The 22,500-nt window shown below is 45.7% G+C and overlaps 1 protein-coding gene across 1 annotated transcript in view; it reads right to left on the bottom strand.

Annotated features, from left to right (window-relative positions):
• The window catches only part of TRIM56 (tripartite motif containing 56), a 29,455-nt gene extending 7,876 nt beyond the window's left edge, over positions 1 to 21,579 (bottom strand). The window contains exon 1 of the mRNA XM_033924988.1: positions 21,535 to 21,579. The gene's annotated coding sequence lies outside the window, so the exon portion shown is untranslated. The remainder of the gene's footprint in view (positions 1 to 21,534) is intronic.
• Between the last annotated feature and the right edge of the window lie 921 nt (positions 21,580 to 22,500).

The following is a 22,500-nucleotide window of genomic DNA, read 5'->3' as shown; positions in this document are numbered from 1 at the left end:
CAGTCATTTGATTTTTCAACTGCGTGGGTGTTGTGTCAAATAAATCATTCACTGCTTAGTGTCATAACTAATCAACAGGAAGTCAGATGTGTGTCTGGAGAACCTTTCGAGAGGGGCGAGGATGAATTTCCTAACATTGTGAAACTATGAATGGAGCCAAAGAGAGAATTTTGTATTGGGGGGTTTTTTTCTGCACAAATGTGCCCTGGGGATAAATCAAGGGGTTCTTTGATTAAAAAGTGGATTCAACACCCCCTTTCGCAAGTCTTTCCCACAAGCTAGAGCCGTTTTTACTGCAGCTGGAAAATGGTCAAATTTCTATTTTTTTTTTTTTTTTTAAATTATTGGTCATGCCCTAAAGTTCTTATTAGCATGCAGCCAATAAAAAATGCTACTGCTTGAGTAGTTGCCACCACCTACAGTATATTGTAAGTAGTAGGGGCTCATGTGCTAATCCTGAGCTAATCAGTTAGCACACGGTAATTTTAACGCATTAAGGGCTCCTTTTACTAAGGTGCGCTAGCGTTTTTAGCGCGTGCTGCCCCCCGCGCTAAGCGTAAAAACTAACGCCAGCTCAATGGTGGCATGAGTGTCTAGCTCGCGCGGCAATGCAGCGCGCACCAAGCGCACGCTAAAACTGTTAGCGCAGCTTAGTAAAAGGAGCCCTAAGGCAGTGGTCTCAAACTCGCGGCCCGGGGGCCACATGCAGCCCGCCAGGTACTATTTTGAGGCCCTCTGTACGTTTCACAAAAGTAAACTAAAACCGTTTCTTGATCATATGTCTCTTTAGCTATAAATCAGAATATTATTATTAAGACTTAGCCAAAAGGAAAGATTTATAAACTATAAAGAGTTTTTTTACCTCATGCAAAATTGTCATTTCTTTAATAAGACATTAACTATTTTTTTTCTGAGGCCCTCCAAGTACCTACAAATCCAAAATGTGGCCCTGCAAATTGAGTTGGAGACCACTGGCTTAACTGTAACCATGACATCCTGTTTGCCTCTGGGAAGCAGAGCTGAGATTGTGATGTCATAATGCCTCATTCCACCAATAAGAGCCAGCCTCATCAGTGATGTCACAATGGCCCTCCAACCCAGCCAGCAGATTAACTGTTCCCCTTAACTCAGTGGTCTCAAACTCACGGTCCGCCAGGTCCTATTTTGAGGCCCTCGATATGTTTATCATAATCACAAAAGTAAACTAGAACCGTTTCTTGATCTTATGTCTCTTTAGCTATAAATGACAATATTATTATTAAGACTTAGCCAAAAGGCAAGATTTATAAACTATAAAGAGTTTTACCTCATGCAAAATTATCATTTCTTTAATAAGACATTAATTATTTTTTTCTGAGGCCCTCCAAGTACCTACAAATCCAAAATGTGGCCCTGCAAAGGGTTTGAGTTGGAGACCACTGGCTTAACTGTAACCATGACATCCTGTTTGCCTTTGGGAAGCAGAGCTGAGATTGTGATGTCATATTGCCTCATTCCACCAATAAGAGCCAGCCTCATCAGTGATGTCACAATGGCTTGATTGTCCTGTTCTCCCCTCTGCCCTCCAACCCAGCCATCAGATTAACTGTTCCCCTTAACTCAGTGGTCTCAAACTCACGGCCCGCCAGGTACTATTTTGAGGCCCTCGGTATGTTTATCATAATCACAGAAGTAAAATAAAACAGTTTTTGATCATATGTCTCTTTAGCTATAAATGACAATATTATTATTAAGACTTAGCCAAAAGGCAAGATTTATAAACTATAAAGAGTTTTACCTCATGCAAAATTATCATTTCTTTAATAAGACATTAATTATTTTTTTCTGAGGCCCTCCAAGTACCTACAAATCCAAAATGTGGCCCTGCAAAGGGTTTGAGTTGGAGACCACTGCTAAGATGCCCGTAGGAAATGGGTATCTCAGGATTGAGGCCCAGAGTCTCTATACAGTGCCAGTTTTTTTTAGATGCCAGTAGGGCGCATAAGCTCAGCGAAAAATGCCATTTAAACACCGGTTTTCAAGGCGCTTATCAGCCCTTAAAAAAAAAAAAATCAGCGCCAGACTCACGGCTTCCTAGGCACTTTATGACGGCTAATGCCCTTGTGGGTGTGGCTAATGCCGGACGTGGCATTAGGCGGCGTAGAACACCTAGGAAGGTGCGATTCACATCAAAGGTAGATGCCGGAAATGTAGGCCTGGAAAACCCTGGCCTACATTGCCGGAGCCTACCTTTGCCGGTGCCATTCTCTAACCGGTGCCGTCCTCCAGCATCATCCCCGTGGTTGCCCCCAACATATACAGCCCATTATATTCCTATGGCATTTAGCACCTACTACCATGTTTCCCTGAAAATAAGAGAGTGTCTTATATTAATTTTGGGTCCAAAAAATGCACTAGGGCTTACTTTCGGGGATGTCATATTTTTCTTCTCCTCCACCCCAATTGTTCCTCTTTCCTTTCTCCTCCCTCCCCCCATGGGCAGCATCTTTCCTCCCCTCTCACCCATCCCCCTGCGCAGCATCTTTCCGTCTTTTCTTCCCATTCTGCGTAAAGTTTAAGTTCGCCTGCCTCTGCTTTAAAGTACTATACGGACTAGCCCCTAAATACATAACTGACCTTTTCTCCTTCTCAGCCAACAGACATAAGAGAAGCTCACATTTGAACTTCGTTTCCCTCCCAGTTAGAGGTTGTAAACTGAAAAAAACACCATGAACACCTTCTCTCACATCAAGCAGCATTATGGGGCAAAGATCTAGAACAATTGCTTTCGCCCACTACTTATGAGGAATTCAGGAAGCGCCTAAAAACATACCTGTTCCTGAAGTATCTAGACAACTGACCCGTACACCTCTTTCTCCTCAATAACGATTTTCTTGACCTATTAATCACTTTCTTCCACCTCTCTTAAGTTCAATCAATTTGTACCTTCGTTTAATCTTTTGTAAACCGCATAGAACTTCACGGTACTGCGGTATTTAAACTGTTATGATTATTATTATTATTCCCCTGTGCAGCAGAACCCTACCGACCTTCCACTGCGAGACAGACATACCACCGCCCCGAGGCCTCCTAAAGCAGCAGGGGTGGGGGTTGCTGAATCGACGAGTCCGATTTTTTCAGCAAATCAGGCAGCACTATTGTCAGGGATGGAGTCAGGAAGTGTTGGATACATTCGGGGTGGGGGGGAGGACTTCGGGGATCGATCTTAACGAGGGCTTATTTTCGGGATAGGTCTTATTTCCAGGGTAATCATTGGTCTGCCTTAATAAAAGGACCTCACAGAGATTCTTTGAGAGAGACGAGGAGAAGCTGGGGCAAGCAGCAAAGAAGAAAGCCATAAGCTGGGAATCTGAGACGAAAGATATGTCAGGCTCCATCCCATCCCCCGCTATACTTCCGTGAATAACCTTCATGTAGGAAGAATAACTAGATGAGAAAAACGTATTTTAAGAACTGATTTCAATCTTGTGTAGGAGGTTTCTAAATGAAGTGATAAAGGAACGATTACTCCTGATTGACACGGAGACCTGGATTTTTTTGCTTTCACTCATTGTTCTCAGGGCTGGCTTAACCTACGGACTAGGTGAGGCTCTGGTCCAGGGTGCCAGCGCTAAAGGGCACCAAATGCCCAGGGCCGTGAAACTACCAGCCCATAAGTTAAGCTACCCTGTGGCTTGAACCCTTCCTCCTCCTCCCTCTTTTGATACTGCTGCCCTGTCGCAGCAGGGTACGGCTTCAAAGGGCAGCCGGCGCGAGGGGGAAGGGCCAGATAGAATGGGACGATTCATTGCGGGACGTTCCCCGGCAACCGCACCGAAATGGCCACACTGAATCATCCCATTCCGCTGATTGGCTGAACACTCTCGATGGCAGGACACGGAGGGTGGTATCTTCTGCAGGGTCCAAGGCTCTGATCCCGACTGAGAGACAATGGGTTTTAAAATTTGATTCAGGGAGGGTACGGTGGGGGGGGGGCAGTGCTCCCCCCTTGACGCATGAATCATCCCATTCCATGCTGGGATATAGGATGATGAAAACAAGATCTTCCTTAGCCCTAAAGCAAGAGTGATAGGAAGAGACAGCTGAAACCAGAAATAAAATAATTATAATTAAACTGCACAAATCTTGGATTAGCCATTGTGCTGCTTTGCATCTCTAACCCTGGAGAAGCTAAGTTATTTATTTTTTTGTTTGTGGCTCGCTACGCTTGTGCCTTTGGCTGATTTTGGTCGCTGCTGCGCCCTCAGATGAGAGGCCGAGACAGCTTTAACCTTTTTTGCATGTTATGTTGATTGATTACTTTTCACTATTAGCACACTGTTTTGTGCACTAGGTATATGGTATCACATATGGGGGAGTCCGGGGATGGTAACACCCTTGTGGGGGGTAACGTATGTGACAGCTGGCACATTAGGGGTTTTTGTCCCCATTGTGAGCTGTATATACTGAGGACTCCCCATATTTCACATAAATTTAATATAGTTATTTTGTTTGTGGTTTCAGCTGTCTCTTCCTATCACCCTTGCTTTAGGGCTAGGGAAGATCTTGTTTTCATTATTTGGGTCTCTTCCCATTTTGGGGTTTTTGCATTTCTTTGGGATATAGGATGAGTCATCGCGGCCAATTCAGTGCTGAAACGGCCGCGCTGAATTGTCCCAGACTCAGTGTCAAAGGGAAGTGCAGCACTTCCTTTCTCCCGCTTCTGACACCACCTCTTGACATCGACACTAGCCTATGAAGCTGCATCCTGCCGAGACCGGGTAATAGCATCAGCAGAAGAAGCTGGCTAGGGTCAGGGCATTGACTGAGGGCTGGGGTGCTGTAATCCCTTGAGTACTAGTCTCACTATGCAAAGGATGCTCAAGAGAGAGCGCAGCGATTAGTAGAAAAAACATCTCAGGGTCTACATTCAGCCAGCAGCACTTAGCGTTTTTCTGACTGTAGCCGGCAGTATGCCTGGAAATTCAATGCTGAGTCTTGTCTGGGTTTTAGCATTTATTTTCTAGATTTCCAGAGTCAGCTACACCCCTTGACGGTCGGCAATTAACTGGCTACGGTGAACCACATAAGGAATTTATATTCGCATATCCAACAATTCTATGCGGATTACAAAATAGCATGCATAATAAAATCACAACATAACAAAAGTCAAAAAACACAATAATGGAGTAAAACATAAAATCTCAAAATACCAAAATCCAAAAGCCACAATATTTCGCTCTCTAAACTAAAAAAACATAATCTGTAGCAAAGTAACAGTAAACAGCAGCTAAAAGAGCCTGTTTTTAAGCAGTTTTATTTATACATACTGGCTTTTACAAAGCTGTGGTAGAAGTTTCTACCATGGGCCAGCGAGGTAAATGCTTCGACAGTAAAAAAAAAATCAACCTCTACTGCCGATGACACTGGGCCTTAGGCCTCTCCCCTCACATGATGCACCGGGGAGTCATCAGCCAGAGAGGAGGAGTAGGAGATGTTTTCAGTACCTCCTCTTCCCAACCTTCAAGATACAGGGCACAGGGGCCTGGAGGGGGCCCTCCAATTGCAGAAGGGAGTGGGCATCCCTCCTGCCTTATTTTTTTGGGAGGAGGGGGAAGGGGAGGGAGTGGGCACCTTTGTGACAGGAGGGAGTGGGCATCCATCCTGCCATTTTGCCGCAGGGCGGGGTGTCAATCAAGATGGCAGGAGGGAGTAGGCATCCTTTCTGCCATCTTTTTGGGGTTGGGGGGTGGTGGCTCAGGGGTCCTAGCGTGGGGGGGAGCTTTTTTTAATGGGACAGAGGGTGCTTGTTTAACACACGCAGAACATCTGTGCCGTTAAAAAAAAACAACAACAGAAGCGACAGGAGGCTGCTTTATCACTGCTGTTAGGGCTTCACGCATGTGTCAGTTGCTCACTGAGCAATTGAATCGTTTGCGAGGGGAAGGGGTGGTAATTTGGGTATTCGCTCCATAGGACTCACCATTTTTCCCACCCACTTTTTGGGGGGGGAAAAAGTGCATCTTATGGAATAAAAAGTACGGTACTCGAATATAAACTGAAGTAACCTTTTTTCCTCCTTGGTTTATATTCAAGTATATATGGTACCTGTGACTACTTTGCAGGAAATTTTTCAATAAACCAATCAGGTCAGGTTTCTTAAGTTCGTTTTGAAAAAAAACTTGTACTGCAACACAAAAAATAAATATGCATATAAAATTAAAACCACAAATGCAAAAAAACTTATAGATTGACAGAGGCATTGCCGTGCAAGGACTCTTATTTAATATAAAGAAGAGTGAATATAAAAGATCAAATAGAAACTTGTATACCGTCTTCTGTGGCTTTGGCATTCAAAAGCAGTGAGCTCTTGAGGATTAAGTGACTTGCCTAAGGTCACAAGGAGCAGCACTGGGTTTTGATTAGAGAATGACACGGTGATAAAATTCATCACCCTTCCTGTTGATAGCCGATAGAGTCTATCTCAACCTCAGTTCTGCTACACCAGCATTCTTCAATGCAAGGCTTGAGGGTCAGTGGCTGAGTCCGTTCATTCTCTGATTCTTATGCGAGCCAAGTATAGGATGGTGAAGCCATTGTGACATCACTGATGAGGTGGTTGGCTCTTAGGCATTGGTGGAGTGAGGCTTTATGACATCACAATCTCAGCTCTGAAATGCTGCTACTCTTTAGGTTTCTGCCAGGTACTTGTGTTCTGAATTGGCCACTGTTGGAAACTTGGCTTGATGGACCTTCGGTCTGTCCCAATATGGCAACCCTTATGGTCTTATGTTCTATCCATCCCGTGTCTATCTCAACCTCAGTTCTTCTACACCAGCACCTCTATAACTGACTTAAAGTCCAAATTAAAAGCCTACCTGTTTAAGGACGCTTTTAATGTATAACCATCCTGTTAAGGACACGACCTTTCTGATTTTTATTTATTTACATTGTTCCCCCGGTCATTCGCGGTCGGCGGTTCGCAGTCCTGGTCATTCGTGGTATTTTCCGACCTGCGAACCGTCGACCAGGAGAGGACAGTTGGAGAGGAAGGAGAGAACAGCCGGAGCACCGGCAAGTGAAGGAAATCACTCGCTGTATGCTCCGACCGCCTCTTCCTGCACTAAAGTCGGGCCTTACTAATCAGGAGCTGCGTGTCAAGGTGCAGCCTCCAGAATTGTGCACAATATTCTAAATGAGGTCTCACCAGAGTCTTATACAGGGGCATCGATACCTCCTTTTTCCTATTGGCCATACCTCTTTCTATGCACCCTAGCATCCTTCTAGATTTTCCCGTCACCTTTTCAACCTATTTTGCCACCTTAAGGTCAACACGATCAATATCTCCTCCCCTCACCCTCTGATGGACTTGAAAAGCAAGAATCTTAGGTCTGAAGCATTATGGCTTTTCTCATTCCAATGTTCTACTACAGGAGCCGAGGTAATGTTTCTATTAATACAGCTACGATGTTCCATAATCCTTTTAGTTTTACCTACATAAACTAGGGGACAGGGGCACAAAATAATGCAGATGGCATTGCTAGTGTTACAGTCAGAAAGGACAAACTTCTGATTTGTTTGGGGATGAACCTAAACATTGGTTTCAAGGCTTAAATTACAGTAATCCTCTATCTATACCCCTCTATCCCCTTTTCCAGCAGGAAATTGTCCAATCCTTTCTTGAACCCCAATACCGTACTCTGCCCTATTACGCCCTCTGGAAGTGCATTCCAGGTGTCCACCACACCACACCACACCACACAAGAAGAACTTCCTAGCATTCGTTTTGAATCTGTCCCCTCTCAACTTTTCCGAATGCCCTCTTGTTCTTTTATTTTGCGAAAGTTTGAAGAATCTGTCCCTCTCTACTCTCTCTATGCCCTTCATGATCTTGTAAGTCTCTATCATATCCCCTCTAAATCTCCTCTTCTCCAGGAAGAGCGCTGGCTGTCCGAGGAGGGGTAAATCTTTAGCTGGTAGGGTTTAGGGCTCCCTGCCAGCCACAGCAAGAGTACCATAATTTTGGATGGGTCTGGGTCGAAAGTTGGTGGGCCAGGGCCCGCCCATGGTTATGCAATTACTTCACACCTAATCAGGAGTACTGGGGAAAAAAAGTCACCACTATCAGATGCCAAGGTCCAGAGCATTGTGTGGGCCAGAGGCAGTGAAACACCTTTTTGATTGGAGGGCCATACAAACCAATATCTCAACCCAACCTAGGGTTACCAGACATCTGGGAAAACCTGAACATGTCCTCTATATGGACTTTTCAAAACCTGGCAGTTTGTCTGGGTTTTAGAAAGCCCCGATGAGCTCCAGCCATATCTGGAGGGTATATGAACATGCTCTAGGCCAGGGATCTCAAAGTCCCTCCTTGAGGGCCGCAATCCAGTCGGGTTTTCAGGATTTCCTCAATGAATATGCACTTAAAGCAGTGCATGCACATAGATCTCATGCATATTCATTGGGGAAATCCTGAAAACCCAACTGGATTGTGGCCCTCAAGGAGGGACTTTGAGACACTCCTGCTCTAGGCCCTCCAGATCTGGCCGGAGCTTGTCGGGGAAGAAGAGAAGAGGTTTGTGGGGGCGGGGTGAACTGGGAGGGAGTGAAGCAGAGTGGGGTGGAGCCAAAGGTAGAACTTGGCTGGGCCAGAGGCGGAACAGGGCAGGGCCATGTGTCCGAAAAAGGATAACCCTCACCCAACCCCAAGCTCTCTAGTTCCTGATGTGTTGGGCAAAATATTGTTTGGGCTATGGCCAAGCCTGGATTGAGGCATAGATGCCATAGGCAAGATACATACATAGTAGATGACGGCAGATAAAGACCCGAATGGTCCATCCAGTCTGCCCAACCTGATTCAATTTTTAAAAAAAATTTTTATTATTATTTTTTAAAAAATTTTCTTCTTAGCTATTTCTGGGCAAGAATCCAAAGCTTTACCTGGTACTGTGCTTGGGTTCCAATTGTCAAAATCTCTGTTAAGACTTACTCCAGCCCATCTACACCCTCCCAGCCATTGAAGCCCTCCCCTGCCCATCCTCCACCAAACGGCCATACACAGACACAGACCGTGCAAGTCTGCCCAGTAACTGGCCTAGTTCAATATTTAATATTATTTTCTGATTCTAAATCTTCTGTGTTCATCCCACGCTTCTTTGAACTCAGTCACAGTTTTACTCTCCACCACCTCTCTCGAGAGCGCATTCCAGGCATCCACTACCCTCTCCGTAAAGTAGAATTTCCTAACATTGCCCCTGAATCTACCACCCCTCAACCTCAAATTATGTCCTCTAGTTTTACCATTTTCCTTTCTCTGGAAAAGATTTTGTTCTACGTTAATATCCTTCAAGTATTTGAACGTCTGAATCATATCTCCCCTGTCTCTCCTTTCCTCTAGGGTATACATATTCAGGGCTTCCAGTCTCTCCTCATATGTCTTCTGGCGCAAGCCTCCTATCATTTTCGTCGCCCTCCTCTGGACCGCCTCAAGTCTTCTTACGTCTTTCACCAGATACGGTCTCCAAAACTGAACACAATACTCCAAGTGGAGCCTCACCAATGAGGGCATCAACACCGTCTTCCTTCTACTGACTACGCCTCTCTTTATACAGCCCAGCATCCTTCTGGCAGCAGCCACTGCCTTGTCACACTGTTTTTCGCCTTTAGATCTTCGGACACCATCACCCCAAGGTCCCTCTCCCCGTCCGTGCATATCAGCTTCTCTCCTCCCAGCATATACGGTTCCTTCCTATTATTAATCCCCAAATGCATAACTCTGCATTTCTTTGCATTGAATTTTAGTTGCCAGGCATTAGACCATTCCTCTAACTTTTGCAGATCCTTTTTCATATTTTCCACTCCCTCTTCGGTGTCTACTCTGTTACAAATCTTGGTATCATCTGCAAAAAGGCACACTTTTCCTTCTAACCCTTCAGCAATGTCACTCACATACATATTAGAAACATAGAAACATAGAAAAATGACGGCAGAAAAGGGCCAAAGCCCATCAAGTCTGCCCACTCTATTGACCCTTCTCCTTGATTTTGCTCACCACCCCCAGCACCGAACCCTGAGGGACTGTCTGGATTAGTGCCATTGCTGCCTTGGTCTGAGAAGCCAGGAAAAAACAAATACTCTGAAAGTTAAGAAAAAACCCCAAGGTCATATATTTGGCTATGAATAGATTCTTGTATATATGCAAAGGATAGCAAAATGCAGGCTGATGCTTCGTTTTATTGGTCTGCAGTGCCATCCAGTGGTGATATAGTGCATAGGCAACAGAGAACCTTAGAATTTAACAAGGGATTCTCTATACTGTAGTACTACAGGCTCCCGTACACACAAAACAGAAGAAACAGCTATTACCTACCTGCCCATGACTAATGGATTCCAGAGAAATGAATATCACATTAGGATAAAAACTTGTATTGAAAAAACATGCGCTATTAAGGATAACTGTGGCAAATTTATATCCCGCCCTTACTCAAGGCGGGTTACAAAATAATGTAATGTAATGTAATGTAATTTATTTCTTATATACCGCTACATCCGTTAGGTTCTAAGCGGTTTACAGAAAATATACATTAAGATTAGAAATAGGAAAGGTACTTGAAAAATTCCCTTACTGTCCCGAAGGCTCACAATCTAACTAAAGTACCTGGAGGGTAATAGAGAAGTGAAAAGTAGAGTTAGAGGAAAAATAAAAATAAAATAAACATTTTAACAAGATTTTAGTTTCCAGAAAAAGGGCTTCTTCAGGGAAGAGACTTGGCCGACAGTCCCAGGATGTCTATGTCTCCTCCCCTGCGATGTTCTCCCATCCATGCATTCCCTCCCAGACACACTGCCCGTGCCCCAGCCGCTCCAAGGAGGCTGCCCCAGATGAGGCCCACGATGAATGCAGGATTCTCTCCTCTGCGGGAAAGCCGCCCGGAGCCGACAGTCGATCTTCATAGCGGATTGCAGGGGGGGAAGAGTTCACACTCTTGGTAGGATCGGGTCTGTGTTCTCTCGGTGGTTGTGGCTGGTCTCGTTGCTGCTTAGGTGTAAAAGCAGTTGATCTCCACTGCTGCTGATATTTAAAAGCAGGCAGATTGATCTCTCCAATGGACTGCAGGGGGAGGAGTTCACAATCCTGGCAGGATCGGGTCTGTGGGCTCTTGGTGGTTGCGGTAGGTCTCGCTGCTGCTTGTATGTAAAAGCAGTTGTTTTTCTACTGCTGCTGATATTTAAAGCAGGTAGATTGATCTCTTAAACGGGATATAAGGGGAGGAGCTCTCGATAGTGGCGGCTGGTCTTGGTGCTGTTTAGGTGTAAAAGCAGTTGATCTCCCAATGCTGCTGATATTTAAAAGCATATAACATATATATACATCATCTACACCAGTGTTCTTCAACCGCAGGTCCGCGGACCAGTGCCGGTCTGCAGAAATTTCCTGCCGGTCCACAGAGCCGACACGTGCATCAGGCTCGAGACAGTATTCTTCAGCTGCCTGTCTGCGATGCGATCGATGCGGCATTATATTCGGGCCGGCTCCCTCTTCCTCACCACACTAAAGTTTTGCTACAACACTGAAGAGCGTGTGATGAAACAGAATTTTCAATGATGTATTTAACTAGTATAGGTCTAAATATAGTATAATATAGTATAGGTCCTCCTCAGCCAATCAAGCCATTAAAAACTGCCTCCTCAATAGACTTAAGAACATAAGAACATAAGCAGTGCCTCCGCCGGGTCAGACCATAGGTCCATCCTGCCCAGCAGTCCGCTCCCGCGGCGGCCCAAACAGGTCACGACCTGTCCAAATCACCAGAAGGGGCCCCCATGCCACCTTGGTTTCCTATTGAGTCCTATCTTCCCATCTTCTCCTAGTACTCTTCGCTATGACCAGTCTGGTCTCTAGAATAAGCTCTGTTATTGTCTACTGTAACCTATTTGTTGTCATGACTAGTCTGTCTTCAAACGATTGTGAATGTCTACTTGTAACCCGTTCTGAGCTTCTGGGAGAACGGGATAGAAATTGAAATAAATAAATAAATATGCAACCTTTAAATCTTGTGGTGGCCCTCAGAGCTTTCACTGCGTCCCTTTACATGAGAAAAGTCAGAAACCACTGGCTTAATGAGTATGCTAAGCCAGTCCACCATAGTGGATATATGCTAAAATTAGCAGATACAGTACAGTCTAGATTATCCAAACCATTGTTGCATAATTGAAATGTCAGATACCATATTTCCCTGAAAATAAGAACTATCCCGAAAATAAGCCCAAGCATGATTTTTAAAGATGATCCTAATATAAGCCCTACCCCATAAATAAGCCCTAGTTAAGACTGACCCCCGAAGCCCCTCCCGAATGTCCCTGACACTCACCAACTCCATCCCTGACACCAGTGCTGCCTGATTCGCCAGCGGCAGCACTTTCTCCCCCCACCCCCATGTGCAGCATCTTTCTATCCCTGTGCAGCAGAACCCCACTGACCCTCTCACCCATCCCCTTGTGCAGCATTTTTCTATCCCTCCCTCCCTCCCATCCCCCTGTACAGCAGAACCCCCACCTTGAGACCGACAAACCTCCACTCCAAGGCCTCCAAAAACAGCAGCGGTGGCAGTACTCTGAACGGGTTGCTTCGTGGCCTTCCCTGCTGGTGCCTTCCCTCTGCCACATCACTGATGACATCATCAGTGACGTGGCAGAGGGAAGGCCCTGGCGAGGAAGGCCGTGAAGCAGCTCATTCAGAGTGGAGTGGAGATATGCTGGTCTCACATTGGGAGGGTCGGTGAGGTTCTGCTGAACAGGGGAATGGGAGGGAGGGATAGAAAGATGCTGCACAAGGGGGAGGAGAGAAAGGAAAGAGGAAGAATTGGGGTAGAGGAGAAGAAGGGAGAAATGATTGTTGTACATGAAAAAAAATAAGACATTCCTCCAAAATGAGCCCTAATGTGTTTTTTAGACCCCAAATTAATAACACTGTCTTATTTGGGGGGGAAACATGTAATACTGAAAACAATGGTAACCCTTCAAACAATCGGTTGTTAATAAAATCCCTCAAACAATGCACAAACAAAGGCAGTGAAATCAGGGTCTTGGGTCCAAAACAAATTGGCGCCTGTGTAAAACTTCCCTCTGCGCTACGCCAGAAAACAGAAAGAGAAGCTGTGCTTCTTAATGGCAACGCGATGACATCACTGGAGGGCCATTCAGACATGCTGGATGGTCAGATTAGCGAACATCAGATAATCAGTACTGTATCTGCATTTGCATGCAGGAAATAGAGCAGGGGTCATTTTTTTAGCATGCATGCTATGTGTTGAAACCCTCTGTATTAACCATCTTAATATGGAAGAGCTGATTAGCCCAAGAGATGAGGGATTTCTTCCCTATCAGCAAGTCCTAAGACCTCACAGAGTACCTAACATCCTACCCACCTTAAGATCATCAGATATTATCACCCCCAAGGTCTACTCTATTTTCATACACAGAAGTAGTTGACCCCCTATACCAGGGGCCAGCGACCTTTTAACAGCAAAAAACCAATTTATCCAAAATGTTTATAGAAATAGACGGCAGATAAGGGCCACGGCCCATCTAGTCTGCCCACCCCTACCTTTCTCTGTGAATAGATCCCACATGTCTATCCCATTTGGCCTTAAAATCAGGCACGCTGCTGGCCTCAATAACCTGAAGTGGAAGACTATTCCAGCGATCAACCACCCTTTCAGTGAAAAAGAATTTCCTGGTGTCCCCGTGCAGTTTCCCGCCCTTGATTTTCCACGGATGCCCCCTTGTTGCCGCGGGACCCTTGAGACTTGGGAAGTTAGGCATTTGGCTAGGAAAATTCGTATGTTTATGGAAATTTGGGATCCGTATATTCAGAATCTTTGAACTAAGGCAAGAAGTTTAATTCTTAATGATTTACATTGAAGCTATGATTATTTATCTAAAATTCCAGTTCTTTACTTTTATTATTCTTTATTTTTGTGAACTTTCATTGGGTTTGGGGGAGTTTAGTATGATTCTTTCAATAAAAAAGTTATAAACTAAATTTTGGGGGAGGATAGGAGGGGAGAGGTCAATAGGAAAAGGGAAGGGGGTAGGAATTAGGGGGAGGGAATTGAGAGATGTAATGGGTATTTTGGAAATATATTTTGAAGAAATGAGAGATATTTGATGGAAATTAATATTATGAATTTTAATTTAATGACTATTTTATTGTATTATAATATTGTATATTCAATAAAAATGTTATAAATTAAAATGTAAAGCTAGCTATCCTCTTCTTAACCTCTAATTTCTTATTATGTCCTTCCCTCATTTATTGAATTACCTGTAAACCGTGTCGAGCTCTATCTTTATGGAGATGATGCGGTATATAAACTTAAGGTTTAATTTAGTTTAGTTCAGTAAGTGGTTCCCAAGGTGGTGATGCCCCTCCCCCGCCCTCTTCTCTCCTCCCCACCCTGCTCCTTCCCGAACCCCCCTGTCGCATATACCCCCTTCCCTTCCCCCGCACCTTTTGAATTTTCCAGGCGAGAGCAACAGCACAAACTCGCTGCCCGCGTCATGTCGGCTGTCCCTCTGATGTCACATTCCAGGACCGGGGCCCAGATGTGACGTCAGAGAGAGGCGACGCCGACGTGGGTAATGAGTTCGTAATACTGCTCGCGCAGGAAAAATTTAAGAGGTTTGAGGGAAGTGGTGCAAGTGGGCGGCGGGGTGGTCAGGAAGGAGGGGGGTGGAGAGGAGGACGGATGCCTGTGCTCTTTACAAAGACCCCCCCCACACACACCCTCTTACTATGCCAATGGTTTGAACTACCTATATGTAAACTGCTTTATGTGCGGTTGTAAAACTGCAAAAGGGCGATATGCAAATCCCAATCCCTTTCCCTTCTCCCCCCAGCCCCCCACGATATGCAAGTCCCAGTCCCTTTCCCTTCTCCTCCCCTGATATGCAAGTCACAATCCCTTTCCCTTCTCCCCCCCGATATGCAAGTCCCAATCCCTTTCCCTTCTCCCCCCCGATATGCAAGTCCCAATCCCTTTCCCTTCTCTCCCCCTGATATGCAAGTCCCAATCCCTTTCCCTTCTCCCGCCCCGATATGCAAGTCCCAATCCCTTTCCCTTCTCCCCCCCGATATGCAAGTCCCAATCCCTTTCCCTTCTCTCCCTCTGATAGAAATATAGAAACATAGAAACATAGAAATTGACGGCAGAAAAGGGCTATAGCCCATCTAGTCTGCCCATACCAATGACCCACTCCCTGATTCTTACTCTCCTAGAGATCCCACATGAATATCCCATTTCCTCTTGAAATCTAACACGCTGCTGGCCTCAATCACCCGCTGAGGCAGCTCGTTCCAATGATCGACCACCCTTTCGGTGAAGAAGTACTTCCTAGCATCACCCTGAAATTTCCCTCCCCTGATTTTCAGCGAGTGTCCTCTGGTTACCGAGGGCCCCGTAAGACTGAAGATATCATCTTTCACCACTATACGCCCAGTAATATACTTAAAGGTTTCAATCATGTCTCCTCTCTGTCTTCGCTCCTCCAATGAGTACATCCGCAGTTTTTTTAATCTTTCTTCATACGTGAGATCCCTGAGCCCCAAAACCATCTTGGTAGCCATTCGCTGAACCGACTCAATTCTCAACACATCTTTTCGGTAGTGTGGTCTCCAGAATTGAACACAATACTCGAGATGAGGTCTCACCATGGATCTGTACAGTGGCATTATTACTTCAGGTTTTCTGCTGACAAAACCCCTACGGATACAGCCCATCATTTGTCTTGCCTTGGATGAAGCCTTCTCTACCTGATTGGCAGCCTTCATATCGTCGCTAATGATCACTCCCAAATCACGTTCCATCGTGGTCCTGGACAAGGTTTCACCATTTAGTGTGTAAGTTCTGTGTGGATTTTTTTTGCCTAGATGCATTATTTTACATTTTTTAGCATTGAAGCCTAGCTGCCAAGTTGATGACCACTGCTCGAGCTGTCTTAGGTCCTGCGTCATAAAGTCAGGCACACTGCTTTTGCCAACTATGTTGCATAGTTTGGCATCGTCGGCAAGTCCCAATCCCTTTCCCTTCTTCCCCCACTAATATGCAAGTCCCAATCCCTTTCCCTTCTCCCGCCCCCCCGATATGCAAGTCCCAATCCCTTTCCCTTCTCCCCCTATATTGCAAGTCCCAGTCCCTTTCCCTTCTCCTCCCCTGATATGCAAGTCACAATCCCTTTCCCTTCTCCCCCCCGATATGCAAGTCCCAATCCCTTTCCCTTCTCCTCCCCTGATATGCAAGTCACAATCCCTTTCCCTTCTCTTCCCCTGATATGCAAGTCCCAATCCCTTTCCCTTCTCCCCCCTATATTGCAAGTCCCAATCCCTTTCCCTTCTCCCCCTGATATGCAAGTCCCAATCCCTTTCCCTTCTCCCCCCCCGATATGCAAGTCCCAATCCCTTTCCCTTCTCTCCCCCTGATATGCAAGTCCCAATCCCTTTCCCTTCTCCCGCCCCGATATGCAAGTCCCAATCCCTTTCCCTTCTCCCCCCCGATATGCAAGTCCCAATCCCTTTCCCTTCTCTCCCTCTGATATGCAAGTCCCAATCCCTTTCCCTTCTTCCCCCACTAATATGCAAGTCCCAATCCCTTTCCCTTCTCCCGCCCCCCCGATATGCAAGTCCCAATCCCTTTCCCTTCTCCCCCTATATTGCAAGTCCCAATCCCTTTCCCTTCTCCCCCCCCCCAATATGCAAGTCCCAATCCCTTTCCCTTCTCCCCCCTATACAGAATTCTACTCTGTGTTTGCTCTTTGAGCTTGAAAACCATGAAAATATTACACCTTTTTATAGAAAACTACAACAGATCAAGTTTCAAGTTTATTTAAAATTTCTTATACCGCCTAATCAAACCTTCTAGGCGGTGTACAAAATCGTTAAAAACATTTGTTAGCTAAAATACAGTTTAAAAAGCCAAATATCACCAGGAATAGTAACGACTTTCAGAGACGTATAAAAACATTAACAAACGGGAACAAAAGGGGAAGAAAGGCTGGAACCACAATAAGCCAGGAGAACGAGAACATGTAAGGAAAAAAAAGAATAGGGAGGGGTGCTGATGGTAAAATCCTTCTAGGTCAGACATGGGCAACTCCGGTCCTTGAGGTTTTTAGGATTTCCCCAATGAATATACATGAGATCTATTTGCATGGACTGCTTTCAATGCATATTCATTGGGGAAATCCTGAAAACCTGATTGGATTCCAGCCCTCGAGGACCGGAGTTGCCTATGTCTGTTCTAGGTCGTCCTTAAAAGGACAGTTAGGTTTCAAAAACATCAAGAAAGAGAAATGTCTTTAACTTTGTCCTAAAGATGACCTTTGAGGACAAAATCAAGCTCAAATTGTTGGTGATGGGGCGCATAAGTGCCTCTTCAATTGAAATACCCAGAGGACAACGCTGTTCTCAATTTGAAAAAAAAATCTAATATTCTGAATTAACACCTGTGTCATCTAGAAAAGTTGTTCCCAATCCTGTCCTGGAAGACCACCAGGTCAATCGGGTTTTCAGGCTAGCCCTAATGAATATGCATGAGAGAGATTAGCATATAATGGAAGTGACAGGCTTGCAAATCTGCTCCATGCATATTCATTAGGGATATCTGAAAACCTAATTGTCCTGGTGGTACTCCAAGACAGGGTTGGGAACCACTGATCTAGAAGGCCACTCTTTAGAGACAATGCACAATTGAAACAGAGTGGCGACAAAAGCCTCCGCCTCATAGGAGAGCAACTTACGCTCGGCGATTCCGAGCTGCTGACAAAAACGGGAAGGGGTAAAACGCGGACCTCACGGACCTCGCGGATCTAAACCCGTTCGGCCTTAAAAATCTGAGGTCCGTGTCGGTCCGTGTCCGTGGCGCTTGTAGTTTCTGTCGCTGACAGACCTTGATGAGATTTGAGCGCTGACGGATCCGTCTCAGCGTAGGGAGGGAAAAGTGTTAGGATCCGTCGGCGCGAAAAATCTCTTCGAGGTCTGTCAGAGCCAGAGACTAGTGCTGGAGTTTGGAGACTTCTTTTCCATAACGCACGTCCAAAACCTATGTCCCCGCAACTGCAGCAACTCCAGCACTAGTCTCTGGCTCTGACAGACCTCGAAGAGATTTTTAGCGCTGACGGATCCTAACACTTTTCCCTCCCTACGCTGAGACGGATCCGTCAGCGCTCAAATCTCAATCAAGGTCTGTCAGCGACAGAAACTACAAGCGGCTGGCGATTAAAAAAACAAAACAAAACCCTAACGCAGCTTGATAAAAGGGGGGCCTTGGTTTTGTATGTGCTTTTAATTATGTATGCATATATGTACACTGGTTGGTATAAGGCCAAAATAGCCCTGTATTAAATGTAGCAATTTTACACTTCTAGTCAAAGAGTTAAACACAAACAGGACAGCAGCATCCAGGTCCCACAAACAGTGTGTCCTGCTGTCCGTGGAGAACTACAGTTACAGGTAAGTTGTTATCTCAGTTCCCTCCCCAAAAAAAAAAAAAAGTACCAGAAGTGAGAGCAGAGACAACTTTTTCTAAAATCAGGTTTCAGGTGTATTTAAAAATTTGATATACTGCCTTATCAAAATTCAAAGCGGGCACACCAGAAGTCCCCTTTGTAAAATAACAGGAAACAGCTGACTGGGAAGGAAGGGAGAGAGAAGACACATCAGGATGTCTGGATTTAATTAGCGAAAGTAAGCTGCGCAAAGATATACACTAGAGAATGACACGGTGACAAAATTCATCACCGTCCCCGTCCCCGCGGATAACCGCGGGAAATAATCCCATGTCATTTTCTAGTGTCTATTTCAACCTCAGTCCTTCTACACCAGCATTCTTCAAAGCAAAGCTTGTGGGTCAGTGGTTGTGGCCATTCATACTCTGACTCTTATGTGAGCCAAGGATAATGAAGCCATTGTGACATCACTGATGTGATTGGCTCTTAGGCACTGGTGGAATGAGGCATTATGACATCACAATATCTGCTCTGGATACCAGAGACTGTCATTCTGTAGTGTCTGTTTCAACCTCAGTCCTTCTACACCAGCATTCTTCAAAGCAAAGCTTGCGGGTCGGTGGTTGTGGCCATTCATACTCTGATTCTTCCCTCTCTCCTTAAAGAATGACATGAAGATGGTTTCCCGCGGTTATCCGCGGGGACGGGAACGGTGATGAATTTTGTCACCGTGTCATTCTCTAATATACACTAAATAAAAGTCACGCAACTAGAAATTCGGCTAAAAAAATAAAAAGTCAGAAAGTGGAGCTCAAGTGTCCTCCGAAGAAGCAGGAAACAGAACAGCGTCACCAGTTTGTCGAGGAGATATCAAAATTGCTCAACGGTCTTGGAAGTGTCTGCAGTCATATTCATTTCTTACACAACTCTAAGAGGACTTCAGGGCAATCGTGGGACCCCAGCACAGTCGCCAATAGAACCGTCAGTAGGAGGAGACGACGCATATATTCTATCCTTTTGACTGCTGGTATCATCTCCCTCTCTTTCTGGTTCAGTAATTAATTGAAGCCCCCTTTTCCCCTCCTGTGTTTGCATATGCCATCTCACTCTGTTCCTAGTTTCACTTGCAGTTTTCCGGAGGGAGGGACACGTCTCCCTTACGCTGCCTCGACAATATGAAAACAAAGATCTTTAAGAGTGACACTAAATAAACCATCTGGGGGTATTTGCCTGGACACGCACACTCATGTTTACAGACCACGGGGCAGGGGCGGCTGTACGAGGCCCCCTCATTCCCTTGTTTAACTGAGTCAACTGGCAGCTGACCAAAAGTTACAACTTCTTTTCCCTTTCCATCTCCATGCCCACCTCCTCTTCGTCTCCTTCTCCCTCTCTCCCCCTCCCCATGGGTAACTGTGCTCTAGAGAATGACACGGGGGCAAATTTGTCCCCGTCCCGTCCACTCGAGTTTTGTCCCTGTCCCATTCCCGTATGCTCTGCTTTAGTCACACAAGCCTCAAACACTTATGATTTTAAAGTATTTGAGTCTTGCGCAGATGAGGACGGAGCTTAGGCATTGGTGGAATGAGGCATTATGACATCACATCTGAGCTCTAGAACTTTGCTACTTAGGATTTTAAAGTGTTTGAGGCTTGCGCAGATGAGGACAGAGCTTAGGCATTGATGGAATGAGGCATTATGACATCACAATCTGAGCTCTAGAATGTGGCTACTTATGATTTTAAAGTGTTTGAGGCTTGCGCAGATGAGGACGGAGCTTAGGCATCGGTGGAATGAGGCATTTTGACATCACAGTCTGAGCTCTAGAACTTTGCTACTTATGATTTTAAAGTGTTTGAGGCTTGTGCAGATGAGGACGGAGCTTAGGCATTGGTGGAATGAGGCATTATGACATCACAGTCTGAGCTCTAGAACGTTGCTACTTAGGATTTTAAAGTGTTTGAGGCTTGCGCAGATGAGGACAGAGCTTGAAGGAATGGGGCAGGGAGAGGAAAAGAATTTGCCGGGACGGGAAAATGTGTTCCCACGGTGACGGGGAATTTCTCTATCATGCTCCGCCTCAGCACTGAGGCTCTATACTCCTCACACCGCACCAGCCCTTATATCTCTCTCCCACTCCCCCTCGCCCATTGGTTTAACATTTCTCAGAGATTTAGTACCAACTTATTCCTTTTTCTGTTCAGGGAATTCCCTTTGTGCTAAAGGCTTCACTGCTTCCATTGCATGCAAATGGATCTCATATATCTTCATTCCTGAAAACCAGGCTGGCCTGTGGACCCTGAGGAGTGGATTGGAGGACCAATGCCTTAGTGTCTGCTAATCGACACTAGCCCGCACTAAGTGCCACGTGGCCCTTATGAATAAAATAGGGTGCGCGGGATTTAGTACTGGCTAATTACATTAGCCTGCTCTTGGCTTCAGTATAATGGCCTCTAAGCTTATGCGAATTCTGTTAAAATGAAAAAAATAAATAAATCCTTGATACCTAATTTGACATTTTAAGTCCCAGAGGGGGGCCACCAACCTGGCCCGCACAGCAGTGGTGTACCCGCAAAGGTTGCCGCCCAGGGCGGAGCACCTCCCCCCTTCCAAGCCGGTTTGGGGGGGGTGCAAAGAGCAGTTGCAGGGCCACTGGTGGATGCAGTTGTCAGCTCTGCCAGTCCCCTGCCATGGAACAGGAAGTTGATGTCAGAGGGGGTGAAGTTGACGATTGCGCACACCACATTGCAGCCCCCGCGGCTTCTCCCTACACCCCCTTACTGGCTGCACCCAGAGCGGATCGTCCCCACTGCCCCACCCTTGGTACACCACACGGGGCCCTGCAGTTGCTAAGGCCAGCCCAGATAGACAGTCACAGACTTAAATAAAAAAAATATAGGGACGTCTGCACCTATGTTGCAATCTGCTCATTGCAGTTAACATTAACCCACAGTAAATCCGTACAATGCCTATGGCATGGTTGCATTAAAAAAGAGAGTCGGGAAGGGTAAAGTTACCTTTGATGATCTAGTTTTGGTAAATACTTACCTAGCCCGTAGCTCTCCTGTGAGTTAAAGTGTGGCATTCGTTTTCTGCTGCTTGGATACAGCTCTGTAACCTGAGCTCTCACGCCCAATAGGGAGATCCTTCCTGAATTCTCATAAGTTCAGTGACAAAGAAGGGCCTACAAAAACCTCAGACTAATTATGTAAAGCCCTGTAGGCAAATATTTGCAGCACAAACCCACATCTTTCATACTTCTAATGAAGTGCTTGTGTAATAATGCATTTTCTTTTTTGCGTCGTAGTCAGGTTTGTTTGTTTTTTTTTTTTTTAGATATACAGTACAGTCAAACCTTGGTGTGCGAGCATAATTAGTTCCGGAAGCATGCTTGTAATCCAAAGCACTCGTATATCAAAGCTAGCGGTTTTTGCGCACCCTACAATGCCATGCGCGCTTGACGCTAATGCCTCCATAGAGCTTGCGTTATTATTTTTCATTTAGCGTGTGGTTTGCGCGCGCTAATCTCCAGCGCGCTAAAAACTCTAGCGCACCTTAGTAAAAGGAGCCCTATATGTACATGTATTGCACGACCTCGCTTGCTTATCAAGTTAAAATTTAATAAAATGTTTTGCTTGTCTTGCAAAACACTTGCAAACCAAGGTTTTACTGTACCTTATATCACTAATAATAAAACCCTACGCGCGCATGCGCACTCCTACCTGCGTGATCCCTGCCTCCGTGATCCGTAACTCTGTGACCGGCAGGGGAATGTTAAAGGATGCGGCACGTGCGCATGTTCGGAGCTAAAACCGGGGAGAGAAGAAGGCGGCGGCGACTGAGCTACGGAGCTAGGGGAGGGAAGGCCACAACCACTGCCGCTCCCTGGTCGCACGGTCTTCTCCTCTGCCTCCATTCTCCCCATTGCAGCTCACAGGAGCTGCGCTTTCTGCCCGCCCGGCGGCGAACCAACACCCCTTACCTCTGAATTTGAGTTTGTTGGGTGGGTCAAGG

The sequence above is a fragment of the Geotrypetes seraphini genome, chromosome 16 (assembly GCF_902459505.1).
Source record: "Geotrypetes seraphini chromosome 16, aGeoSer1.1, whole genome shotgun sequence".
Taxonomy (NCBI): domain Eukaryota; kingdom Metazoa; phylum Chordata; class Amphibia; order Gymnophiona; family Dermophiidae; genus Geotrypetes; species Geotrypetes seraphini.
The sequence above is the reverse complement of the archived record's forward strand: the minus strand, read 5'-3'. Positions and strand labels throughout refer to the sequence as shown.